The sequence below is a fragment of the Fukomys damarensis genome, unplaced genomic scaffold (genome assembly GCF_012274545.1).
Source record: "Fukomys damarensis isolate Sample0158 unplaced genomic scaffold, DMR_v1.0_HiC HiC_scaffold_17, whole genome shotgun sequence".
NCBI classification, from domain to species: Eukaryota; Metazoa; Chordata; class Mammalia; order Rodentia; family Bathyergidae; genus Fukomys; species Fukomys damarensis.
The window spans coordinates 15,652,370-15,666,038 of NW_022900929.1; the positions used below are offsets into that span (position 1 = coordinate 15,652,370).

Genomic DNA, 13,669 nt, shown 5'->3' on the forward strand with positions numbered 1-13,669 from the left:
ACACACTCACACCTTTGTTCACACTGTGCGTGGACAGACTCTCTGGGGAACATGTATTAGATACGTGGTAAAGGAAACGTGAGAGTTTAGGGTCACCCCCAGATGTTTTCAGTCTACACCCTCCCCATTAGCTGGAGTTTGAATCATAGGCCAAATGCTACCAGTTTTGACCTGAAGCAGATTAGTTAAGATCCCTGTCTATAATACTGTTCTAATACTAGTACCCCATCTATAACACTATTTCATAGAACCGTCGTCAGAGTAAATGGGTTCACACAGGATGGGTGTTTAGAACGATATCGCCGGGCAATAAATGCTCCATTGACATTTGTTGATTTTTCTGCGCTTTGATACCCACCACACTTGACGCTGTCTTGGGGCCATCAGCTGCCGCCTCTCAGCGTGCAAATGCGCCTGCGGCTCCCACCTCAAGAACACAAACAAAACTCCCTGCCCTTCCGTCCTTCTGTCTATCTCTCCTTCCATTCACAGCCAAGCCTATTGCAAACATGATTCTCACTCGTTCATTCGCTCTCTTTTTTCCCCCTCCCACTCACTTATTAATTCCTTGAAATTAGCTGTCTCCAGCCTGCCGCTCAAACTACACCACTCACACCACAGGCCCTTCACAGTTGGATTTTGCCTTCGCTGGGCATTTCCAGCCCTGATCACTCCACTCCTGAACCCTCCTTTCTTGGGTTTCAGAACACTTGCTGCTCCTCCCCCTGATCTATGCCTTCCTCCTCATTGGGCCCACTCCCTAAATGCCGCTGTTCCTTGGGCTGTGAGGCTACCCTCTCCCTCACCCCATTCCTCCCGCACTCTCTGCCTAGGGAAGATGGCTCCTCAATGAAGATCCTAGTCTGGGCTTGCATCTTGAGCTCAGGCTTTAGAAATTCAGCCAAACATGGTGGTGCAAGCCTCTCATCCTGGCACTCTGGGAGGCTGAGACAAGAAGATCGCAAATTCAAGTCCAGCCTGAGCAACCTATTAGCAATTTAGCAGGTTCCTGGCTCAAAATGAAAAACAAAAAATAAAAAAGCTGGGGATGTAGCTCAGAGTGAAAGCCCTAAATTTAATCCCAGTAGCAAAGGAAAATAAACTCCATCTGCCATGAGCCGTTTCTACTGAGCAATCTGCCAGGTACTTCCTAGGCTTACGAAACCTGCTCAAGGAGCAATCGAATTCTCTGGGCTCTTGAGCCCTCACTCATTATGTGCAGGATCTTAAAATACTTTTTGGGAGCCAAAGTCGGATTTCCTTGTTAGGCTAGTGGGACAGAACCGCCGGCCCTCAGCCGAGAAAAACTTTCACTTGCAGTTGTATGAAGTTACCACCAGGTGGCACCCTGTATCCTGCCAACAGATTCCTGAGGGTTCAAGCAGTTTTAATATCCTGTGGGAAGAATGTTTTAAATTCACTTTCAGCAATTTCCACGAATACAGTACCTTATTATTAACTTCACTAACCACGCTGTCTAGAATTTATTCGTCACGTCTAAGACTGTACCAACATCTTCCCATGCTAAACAACTAATGATTCATAAGTAAGATTTTGGGGAGACTCCAGGCCAGGCGGATGGCTTGTCTGTCCTATGGATGTTAGGGTCAAAATTCTTGAGCATGCCTAATATGCCATTGATTCAGGTTGGCGATGCCATCGGTGAGGGGTTCTCGGCTCTTCTTTCTCATATCCAGTGGGCCATGGCAGTCTATTTGCCAAAAACAGAAAATTTCCCCATCTTTGAACATTTATTTTTTTATGGCAATACTGAGGGTTGAGCCCCTGAGGATGGAACCCAAGATCTTTACAATAAACTGTATCTCCATTGTTTTCTTTTTTTATTTTGAGACAGAATCTCGTTAAATTGCCCAGGCTGGGCTCAAACTTGGGATCCTCCTGCCTCGGCCTCTAAGAGTGTTGGGATGACTGTCATGTATCACCATGCCTGGCTTGAAAGCTCTTCTACTGTTAAACCCTGAATGTGAAACCCGCCCCCTTTAAAGAATGTACTGCCTTCCAGAGGTCCCTTCTGTGCTTTTCTCCCCAGACCAGAACTCAAGGCTGCAGGTGATTCCTGGAGCATCCTTCTCAATTCCTGTTCTTCAGACAGCTAAAGGAGTAAGAGTAGACACTCTGCCCATTTGTATTAGCTTTCTAAGATGGTCATAGAAAACAGATCAGGTGACTGAAACAGAAAGGAAATTTACTGGGCTGGGGATTCTGCTCAGTGGTGCTGCCACCGGCTGAATTCCATTCCCTGATGCAAAAGGGGGGGGTTACTTTTTATATAAACTCAGAAATAGATTGTGGGTGACAGAGGAGTGGATGGGGGAGTATATTAGTAGGAATATTATTTAAAGATTAACAAAACAAATGGGAAAACTGCAAGAGCATCACTGCAGGCCTGGGACAGGGCTGCTGTGACCTCCCTTGAAGAAAGGGGTCTGGAGTGAGGACCAGGAGAGGGGCAGACACCCCTGCTGATGGAAACCCATGCCTCCCTGCCTGTGCTGCCCCTAGCACTCCTTAGCCCTTTTTTCCCTGCACAGGACCCTGCAATTGGGCCCTGCTGACCAGCCCTGACATCTCAGTCTGAGGCTCTGTCGCTCACTTCCACATGGAGCCACGCCGTGGCAACCTCTGACTCCTGCTCCGTCTTTTCTGGGTCCCTTCACAACCTTTCTCCCAATACATCTCTTGCACGATGACTGTTTTATTTTGCTGTTTTCTTCTCAGAGCGCCCCAACACAGTATCTTTATTGGGATCAGAAGAAATGTTAATATCCAAATCTGTGCCACATAATAGTAGAACATGGATTAATCCATGACTGGCCCTGGAACCCAGATACTTTTATAGGATCAGCTTTTGAGACAAAAATCCCAACACGTGAAAAACAGGTGGGACAGAGAAATCAACTTCTAAAGCGCACCAATTTAAAATAAACATTTAATCAGCTATTTCCCCAGTCTCTAATATCCACTTCTAACTAAACAGACTTTTTGCACTGCATTTCATCTTCTAAGTAGACTTCTAGTCTCTAAGGAACACTCTCTGGGGAATATCTTCCCCTAAAATGTGTTTCATTCGGGGGCTGGGGTGTGACTCGGTGGTAGAGCCACTTGCCTAGAATGTAAAGCTTCCATCCCCACCACCACAAGAGAAATAAAACTGTCTTTCTAGTTTCCAAACAAGGCTTTGTGGTTTTCATTACTAAAAATCTGTCTGAGGTAGCTTCATATGGAGGCTCAGAGCACAAACTAGTCTAGAACTAGTCAGTTCAGGTAGCACTAGGCTCCTCCTAATTCTATTGACCCTGCATGGTCTGTTTATGCTCTTGTGCCTCAGTTTTTTACACCTGTAAAACTGGGTGACCATATTACTACTTACCCTCTAAGTTGATGATGAGTTTGAAAAGATAATGCACATAAAGCATCTGGCATTAGTAAGCACACAGGGGTTTTTGTGGCTATTGATTATCACTCTGATTCGCCCATGATATGAATCAAAGCAACTGAAATGATGCTGTTTGAAGGGAAATATTACACAACATGGTATGAAATTTTATATTTTCTAGTGACCACATTTTTGAAAGTAAAGAGCTGGGAGTGTAGCTCAATGGTAGAGTGTTTGCCTACCACTTAGGCAAGGCCCTGTGTTCATTCCGCAGCATGGAAAAAAATAAGTACTCAAAGAAATAAATGAAATTAATTTTCACAATTCAAAACATTACCATTTCAATACATAATCAATATTTTAAATGCATCCTATTTTAGTACCATCTTTAAAACCCAGTGTGTATTTTACATTAAAATACATAATGGTTTGGATTACATATTTCAAGGACTCAATAGCCATGTGTGGCTCATAGTACCCTCTCAGAGAAACGGAATTCAAATCTTAAACCAAAGGAGACTCTTAGGATAGAGACTTTCCAGATCCAAGTCTCCATCCTTAAAATGATCCCTATGCTTGGAAACATGCACAATGTGAACCCTTTGTTAAATGTTCACCATCATTTTCATTGTTGCTTTACAATGATCCAGGTTGTTTCCCAGGTCAGTAGTCACACCGGAATCTTTCTTCCCTTGGCACAAGCTCCTTTCTAGAAAGGCCACAGCCTAGATTGTGATATTGTCACCTGGCTGGGTCTGAGAGGTCCATGAGGATGAAATAAGGAACCTATCCTACCCTGTTAAAATAAATGTGCGTGTTTCCTGACTCCCACTGCAGGGGGCGGGGTTTACAGTGCGTCAGTAAAATAGACATAAGATGGGTTTATTCAACAGAGATATAGGATCCACTAGAGAGCAGAGTGTGAGTGCTTAGAGAAATGAGACATTATGAGCAGAGGTTGGGTACATTTAAAGGGATGTCTTCAAGATGGATTTTCTAGGATGTGTGTTCTTACTGTCAGGTTACAATCCAAGCCATCCGCATGTGTTTGAAGTTGAGATCTGCTTTCCACCAATATTGCTGCTTCCTGAGGATGAAAATGGCAGGGTAAGAAGAGCCCAACTTACAGGTTGTGTCTTTAAAATCTTTAGGAATTTTTTTTTTTTTTTTTTTTTTTTTTTTTTTTTAGTGAGTCTCCTGAAATTTAAAAAAAAAAAAAAATGGCTTGAGTAACTTCGGTGTCCTGAAGCTGCAGTTTTTCTTAAAAGTACATTTTTAAATCTCGATTTCCTTCTCCCTTTCTGTATTTCTTCTATCCTACCTCAACGTGAACTCTCCATTGTTCATTCCCCCCAGCCCCTGGTAACCACCATTATACTGTCTCTAAATTTGTGTACTCTAAGTATATATATAAATGAAAGCCTTTTATGAGCGGCTTATTTCACCGGTCTTCATATCCTCAAAGTTCATCCGCATTGTAGCCTGTAGAAGAGTGAGCTTCCTTTTTAAAGCTATGCGCTCCCCAGCTTCTTTATCCACTCATCAGTTGGTGGACACATGGTTGCGTCTACCTTTCGGCTACTGAGAATCATGCTGCTATAAACAAATACCTCTTCAAATCCCTGTTTTCAATTGTTTGGTGTTTGCTACCCAGAAGTGCAAATGATGAATGAATCATAAGGTAATTTTTTTTTAAGCACCAAGCTGTTTTCCAAGGGGGTTTCATCAGCAATTTAGAAGGGTTCCAATATCACCAATCATCACCAACACCTATTATTTTAGTTTTGGGGGTTTTGTTTGTTTTTATAATACATAGTTGTCTTAGTGGGTGTGGGATGGTAAGCTCTGAATTTTTGCACAATCCATTCTGTGGACTTTGAACTGTCACATGTTTCCTGCCGCTGGAAAAGTATAAGCTTAATTTTATTAGTGTTCCTTTGATCCTGGACGAGGGAGAACTTTCTCAAGATCTTAATTTCCCTATCCTGTGGGAAAAGCCAGCCTGACAGCCATTCTCCAACCCATTAGGTGAAGTTCAGTCCCAAATACATTTAAAGTAGAAATCTTTTTACACACGTGAGCTTCTTGAGTTTATTTACTTTTGACCTATTTCTCCGCAGCGAGGATCCTGGGGTCCTAGAGGCCAAAGAACCACAGAGATACCGGGACTCCGGAGTCCTAGAGAGGGCGCCTCAGCAGCCGGCTGGAGATGCACTTCCGGTCTTTGTTTGTCAGTGGCGACGGCGGCTTGCGGGGGTCACGGGCAGCACCCGTGGTAGCTCTGAGATCCCATCGCTAGGTGTCAGTCACCGAACAGAACGTGCCTGTTCTCTGCGAGAGCACGTCTCTCCTCCCGCCCCCCACACTTTTGACCTCTCCCTCCCTTTGTGCCCCCTATGCAGCGGGACGATTAAAGAGGTAAGGGCCCGCTGTTCGGCCGCCGGTTTCTGGTGTGCCTGGGGGCCGGCGTGGCTGCAGAGCTCAGGCCATTCCTGCTTGCTGCCTTCCATGGCCTTGCTGCTGCCTGTGGCAGCTCCTTTTAAAAAGGACCTTACAGAGGTCTGGGTTATTGAACTGGAAAACACGCGGGCCGCTCAGCTTTCCGTTGTCTCTTTATGTTTTATTTTGACATAGGATCTCGCTAAGGTGTCCAGGCTAGGCTCACACTTGCCATCCTCTTCCCTCACCTTCCAGAGCACTGCTTGCACCACCGCCTGGGTGATCAGTTTTAATTATTCTTCAATATGTATCTAATAACCCCAGTGTAGGGTTAGGTACAGGTACAAAGGAGATAGAATGGAACACTTGCAAGAGTACTGGCGTGTATTCTTGATACACTCCAAGATATAAGCGAGAAAGATGTAAGTAAAGTGCTGCTGCTCCGCGGGAATCCCAAAAGACTTCCCCAGAGTTGTGGGTGGCAGGAGGGGCAAGAATTGGATCTGCAGAAATGTTCTACTATACAAGAAAAAAACATTCATGTGTGACCGCAGATTCCTACCCCAGAGACTGTTAAATCTCGTCTGCTAAAAATAGCCAAACTGGGGCCGGGCATTTAGCTCAGTGGTTCCAGCTACTGCCTCACAAGCTCAAGGGCCCAAGTTCAATCCCCAGTACCAAAAAAAAAGGAGAGAGAGAGAGAGAGAGAGAACAAAACAAGAACACCTTTATATTTGAAGGCCATCCTTGTCAAAATGTGAAATCCTTAGCCGGGCGTGGTCACGCCTGTAATCCCAGCATTCGGGAGGCTGAGGCAGGAGGATCACTGTGAGTTGGAGACCAGCCTGGGCTACATAGTCAGTTCCAGGTCAGTCTCAATTACAGTCTCAAAAATAAATAAATAAATAAATAAGAAAAACAAAAGTTAAAAATAGCCAAACTGCTTTAAAAATAAAAATACATCTGGGTTTGTTTTCTAGAGTTGGCATACCAGAATGAGAGCTGACTACCATTTATTGACCAAATTACTTAATCATCCTGACCCTCAATTTTATCGTTTCTAAAGGAGGGATAATAATAGTACTTTTAATAGGAAGAAACGAATGAGGTTAATAACAGTAGGCTTTATCATTATTTAATAAATACTGGAATGTGATCATTTCCTTCCTATTATAGAGCCTCCTTTTATACACACTTGGCAAATGGGAAGAGAAAGAGGAGCCATAAATTCCAGAAAATGGTAAGAAAGATGTGTTTGGGAACTTGACATTAACCTCTCCATCCTCCCAGTATTTGGATGGGACATCTGCCTACTCTCTCTAATGCCCAACCAAGACTCTCATGAGCTCAAGGCTCATGGTAGATCTTTTTCTCCCCTATAAGAAGTTATTTGACCCATTTCACCTGTGAAGCATATTTCTCTGGAAGCTCCTTGCCCATTATTCAAAATAAGACCAAGATTGATATGCTTGGCACAGACTATGCAAAGCTATGTAATTTAGTAACCAGAATTTCAAGAAAAACTAATAATCCTAATTAAAATGTCAACAGTTAAAGAGACATTCAATTCCTAATAAGTAAAAGAATATCACCACATACAGAACTTTACCTTAAATACAAAAGGAGGCAGCTGGATGGTAAAACAGGAAAGGTCTGCTTATGAAGATAAGGAGAAATGAACATATACACAAAGATTGGGGCAACTGTGAAATAAGCCAGGGGTCCCCAAACCCCAGGCCATGGACAGGTAACTATCTCCACTCTGATGAATTCCTAGAGATTCAGAGTGGACAAGTCTCGAGTCTGAGTTAAAAACTCACCCGGCAGGAAGGTGGCTGTCCATGGCTTGTGAGGAACTAGGCCACACAACAGAAAGTAAGCAGAAGTTGAGCCACCCAAGTTTCATCTGTATTTACAGCCACTCCCCACCCTTCAAATCATTGCCTGAGTTCAGCCTTTTGCCAAATTAAATTCTCAAAGGAACACAAACCCTACTATGAACCACACAGGCAAGGAGACTAGATTTCTGTGTTCCTTATGAGAAAATAATTAATAAAGTGCACAATAAACCTGATGCATTAAAATCACCCCAAACCATTCCTCTCTCATTCCCCTATCCATGAAAAAACTGTCTTTCATAAAACAGGTCTCTGGTGCCAAAAAGGTTGGGGGCTGATGCAATAACCCTTTCCAAAATATAGCGTGTGACTACCTGCACTGAATTCAGCCATGTTGGTGGTCATTTCAGCTGGACTCAGCCATGTTGCTGTGCTCTGCTTTCAGGGACTGTGGCTTTGTGGCACAAAAAATGAGCATGTTGAGAAAGTTTGTGTGTGAAACAGCAGGACTTCGCATTACATGAAGACCATTGCTCTGCTGACCAGGTGTGCAATGGCCCTTTCACACTAGAGAAACACGTGTTCTAGCTAAACAAACTATCTAGTCATTGCTTCCTTTGGGTCCTTCTGTAACCCTTCCAGCTATGTTTTTTGCTTAAGAGACTATGCCATGGTTGTAAGTTTTGTTTCTATAACAGAGATGAGACTGAGACAGCAAACAGGAAGAAACGGGATACTGTGTGTGAGGTTGGGCCATATGTGATGCAGGCAGTGCATCAGTTACAAGCACCCAATTTACAGACATTCTGTAAGCATCATGGCCCGTTGCAACCCACTGCCTTCCCTCTCCAACCTCCCTGATCACCCTGTAATTCACCACCCTTGCAGGCTGTGACCAGAAATCCGGACTCAGACTCAAGGGAATGTCTGACCTGGCATCTCTTCCTTGAAACCCTGGCCCATGCCCTGAGGGATTCCAACTACTTGTCACCTGTCACTGCTCACCATTCAGCTCTTCCATCCAGGCCTTCTTCCACATGAGTGCACAAGGTTCCTCTTCATGTCCCTACCAGAAGCCTCTGTCTTTCCTCATTTACCTTAGGAATCTGATTGCCCTTTCTCTCACCCTCTGCCATTTGTGAACTTAAAAATAATCATCATGGTTAATTTGATCATCAACAATCCAGAGCTATAACTGCATCAAGCAAAGATGAAATCATAAGTATTGATGTGATTACTACAAACATCTTAAATCATTTAAAAGCCAGGATACCTCCTCATTCAGAACCCCACAGACATAAACTCTTAGATAATTCTCTGCTGTTTGAATCCTAGCATCCAAACTCTGAAACAGTTTTTCTAACGCAGTGTTACTGTTTGTCTTTTGTGCTTAATACAGCTGTATATCACAGATAACTATTTATGCAAGAGGTAATCAAAAATACGGTGAACGTTTAAATAAATATTACAGCAAAAGACACATTGCCCCCCAGAATACTCCTCCCTTTGAACACACTCATCCCATTGTTCTTGCCTCTTTCTGAAGCAGTCCTAAAAGTCCTCTTTCATTAGTATCTTCCTAAATTGTGATCCAAAGTTTGGTGGATGCCGCTGCCAAGTTCCATGCAATGAATAGGCAGCCTTGTCAAAACACTACTGTATGTCCTCACAACTTTATTCACCAGAGCTTTGGCTCTTTCCAGAGTCAAAATGACTATGAAAGGTAAGTGTTTCCAGTCAGTTCAGAGCATCAAAGTAGCCAGGACACACAAGTAAAAATACTCCTGAAGAAGGACTTCCAGAACTGCTTTAGAAAGCGGAAGGAACTGTGGGCTAAGTGTGTTGTGGAGGGGGATTAATGGCAATGTGTCCTTTACTCTAATAATTCTTTTTATTTAAATGCACACCTTTTTGTTCAATCATATCTTGTATTTTGTAGCTTACTCTTCCAGTGTTTCGATATTGTAAAATAATTTTCCTAATCATCCACATTTGCTAGCTCCTTACTGATGTTCTGAGGCAACACTTTTCATCACTCTGCATGGAAATCTTTCTAAAATGCATGACATTTTCCTGTGTATATGTAGTTTAATTTATTTTATTGATGCAGTCAACAGTATAAACATCCTTCGTACAGTAAGGTCCTCGTGACTGCAACATGAAATACTCTCCCTGTACCTTTCATTTGAAAGAAAAAATAAGCAAAATCTTCAGATACTCAAGTAATCTGCCCAAGTGAAAATGAATCCTTGGGCTAGAGACATAGCCACAGAATACATGTTTAGCATGCACAAGACCTTGAGTTCAATCCCTAGCACCACAAGAAAAATCCTGCTTTTATGTCAATGATTACAATTATTTGTAGAGTTTTTAATTTGAAGTTATTTCTGAGAGACTCAGGAAGTCTGAATTTGAATAAAATGCCATCCTTGGAAAATTCTTTCCATGGCCATTTTTAAAACAAATGTCTATTTTCCAATGTCGACAGAAGAGCAGGAAGGATTTTTTGCTGTTGTTGCTGTTGTTGCTGTTGTTGCTGTTGTTGTTGTTGTTGTTGTTGTTGTTGTTGTTGTTTGTTGTTTTAATGGTAGATTTTAGATACACATTCGTCATATGGAATTTGTACCTGTACATGATATATCTTGCTTCTTTCTTGCCCATTCTCCTCCCCTCCCTTCATCCCCTCTTCCCCTCCTTTGTTTCCATTTTTTTCTTCTCCCTTCTTTCCTTTCTCCCTTCTCCCTCCCTTGTTCCCATTCTCATTTGAACCTTTTCTTCCCATTTCCCAATATCTTTTATGCATGTCGGTCCTTATTTACACTTTTGGTTTCTCACTCTAGAGAAACAATGCAGTATTTAAACACGTGTCTGATTTATTTCACTTAAGAGTATGTTCTCAAGGTGCATCCATGTAGCTAGAAATGTCTCAAGCTTATACTTTTTATAGCAGAGTAGTACTCCATTGCAAAAAAGAATGTTTATTTATGCATCGGTTGATGAGCATTTGAGAAGAAGCCTTCTTAAAAGCAAACAAATTCTTTGCCTTCATCCTAGTCCTTATTACTCAAACCTTATTGCAGACAGCTCTTTCTTATTTATGTAGTAAATTTACTTACAAAGAACAAATGATTTGCAGACATTTGTTTTCCAATTTTTGTTTTGTTTTATTTTGTTTTTGAGACCGGGTCTCACTCTGTAGTTGAGACTGCCCTGGAACTCACTATGTAGCCCAGGCTGGTCTCAAACTCACAGTGATCCTCCTGCCTCAGCCTCCTGAGTGCTGGGATTACAGGCGTGCACCACCACTCCCAGCTCTGATTTCCTTTTCACTAAAAGTTATAAAACCTTCATTTCATGTTTCCGTTCTGTCCACAGTCAACACTTTTCCCTCCTGGTCTCACTCAGGGAAGCAAAATGTCTTCTTCCTGGAAGCAGGCCTGTAATCATAGCCTATCCTGCTTCTGGGAAAGTTGGACTGTGTTTTAGTTTGGTTTTTTTTGCTTCTGTAACAAAATACTTGAGGCAGGCTAATGTATAAAGAATAGAAATGTATTTGGCTTATAATTCTGGAGACTGGGAAGTCCAAGACAATAGTGGAGCCAACATGTAACCCCAGAAAGCATGGATATTGCAAGTTTTAGCCTGGGCAACTCGGCAGCTTAGCAAGGACTTGTCTCAAAATAAGAAATAAGAAAAGGTGGACTTGGCAACATAGTACAATGCAAAGATCCTGTGTTCAATCGCTAGTACCACCAGAAAAGAAGCAAGGAAGAAGAAGGGGAGGGATAAGGAAAATGAGGAGAGGAAGCAGAAGGAAGAGGAAGAGTGAGGGGGAGGAAGGAGGAGAAAAGATAAAGGAGAAGATGGGGAAAGGAAAGGAAGATTTGGTGAGAAAGCACATATGAAAATACTGTGTACAGTGTAAAGCCTGAACATGATTAATAGTAGTCACAAAGTGTGAGGCACCTAGTTGGAACTAGGAATGCTATTGGATGCCTTATAGCCATGATTTTATTACTTTTAAAACTAAAAGCAACTCTGCTAGGCTGGAAATATGCCACCCAGTACCTCAAGGGAAACATTGATGTTTAAATAGCTGCCAAAGTTCTACAGCTACAAAGTAGCAAAGACACATGAGTTTGGCCTCAAATCTCAGGCTCTTGTCACTAAAACCTTTCTCCAGATCTAGACTCTTAGTCTCCCGCCATCCAAATGAAGGCAAAAGCAATGTTTAACATTTTTGAGCAACAGAAGATGGGTTGACAGAAATAAATAATCTACTTCTTCAACACACTTGGCTAAGTACTCAGATCCTCACAACCTTAGAACAGAGTATGGGCAATCTGGAAAACCTATGGGCTCCATACATTTTTAGTAGTTCAGCTGCTTAATTTGAAAGAGAAAATTTGAGGTGTTTTTTTAAGAAAAGTGAATATAGATGGTTTTCTGATTTCTGCATCTGCAAATTCAATGAAACACAGATTGAAAATATTCAGAAAAACAGTGTCTGAATACAGACTTGTTTCATTTTTCCTTAAATAATTCAGTATAACAACGATTTACATAGCTTTTCCATTGTGTTAGGTATTATAACTAATCTAGAAATTTTCCGACGTATACAGCAGGATGTCTGTAGGTTGTAATAGAATCCTTGAATTCACACCTATGCATAAGACACTGACTCTGCTCAAACAGCTGGGCTGTCCATTCACATGAGGCTGACCAGAAAGCTCTGGGTGTGGGCAGGCTTTGTCCACCATAAACTTCCTTGAGATGATCTGTCGGGAATTGAGCTCCCAGCTGCCAGAATCTGTAGATCTTGACTCTTGGTCAGTTTCTCCTACAGAAAATCCCCCTGACTCCTTCCTGGGGGTCCACACCTTGTTGCCACTCTGAGTGTCAATGGAGGAGAGGACTTGACCCTTGAAGGTGAAAGTATTGCAGCAGGGAAGCCCATCTACATTAGTCTGAGATCCCACACTCAAGATAGTCCCCAGACCCCACTGGACTGGGAGATCCCAGCACAGAAGATGTGAGTACTATTCAGAAAACAAGGGGATCACATAAACATTCGCCCTAGCCCTGCCTAGATGTTTGTTTGTTCATAGAACAGGACATGGCAATCCTTTTCTATAAAGGTCCAGATGGAGACTATTGTAGGATTTGCAGGCACATGACTGATGTCCTAAGTACTCAGCTCTACCACTGTAGCACAAAAGCAACCACTGATAATAGGCAAATGCAAAAGGACAGCTGTGTTCCCAAAGAAGTTCATTTATAGATGCTAAATTGAATATTATATCATTTTCACATGTGAACAATTCTTCTTTTAATTTTTTTAACTTTTAATTTTTTCAACTGTTTAAAGATGTAAAATTCTTAGATCATTGGCTGTTCAAAAATAGGTGGCAAGCTGCAATGGCCCAAGGGGAAGTAGTTTATCAGTGCTTTTCCTGGGATATTTTGCAGCGTTTATTGTCTTTCTCGCGGGAGGGGGGGCATTCAGACAGGGTCTCACTATGCAGTTGAGACTGACCTGGAACTCACTATGTAGCCCAGACTGATCTCAAACTCACAGTGATCCTCCTGCCTCAGCCTCCCAAGTGCTGGAATAAGAGTTTATTGTCAAAGGCCTCAGAATCTTTCTGAGCTTTCCAGCAAGGCCTCCAAGCACTTTTTTGTTTTGTCTGTAGGTAGAAGGGTTACTGGTTTTTCCTCCCTTATGCAGCCTCCTCCATGTACTGTGGAAATTTAAGACATTTATGAATTGCCTTGGAATGGAAAAGTTGGTAAAAGCAATTCCGAGAGTTCCTGCCAAGTTCTACACTGGATAGAACAAGCTGTTGATTGTTCCCTTTCCCTGGATTTTAACCAAGGTGACAAATGAGTCCAGTGGGAGGAGACGTGAAAAGGGGAACCTCTGAGATAGAGTTTTGATTCCTAACCTTAAGCTTATCCAGTCAAGGCCTCTGTCTCCAGAAAAAAAAAAAAAAAA

At 42.4% G+C, this 13,669-nt stretch overlaps 1 long non-coding RNA gene across 2 annotated transcripts in view; it reads left to right on the forward strand.

Moving 5' to 3' along the window:
- Positions 1-5,566: 5,566 nt before the first annotated feature.
- Positions 5,567-13,669, forward strand: part of LOC104851619 — a 10,617-nt gene continuing 2,514 nt past the window's right edge. The window contains exons 1-2 of one of the 2 annotated variants that reach the window (XR_777252.3): positions 5,567-5,815; positions 7,013-7,076. This is a non-coding gene — a long non-coding RNA (uncharacterized LOC104851619). Of the gene's footprint in view, positions 5,816-6,116; positions 6,259-7,012; positions 7,077-13,669 lie in introns of those variants that run through there. The other variant, XR_777253.3, reaches the window with a different exon arrangement.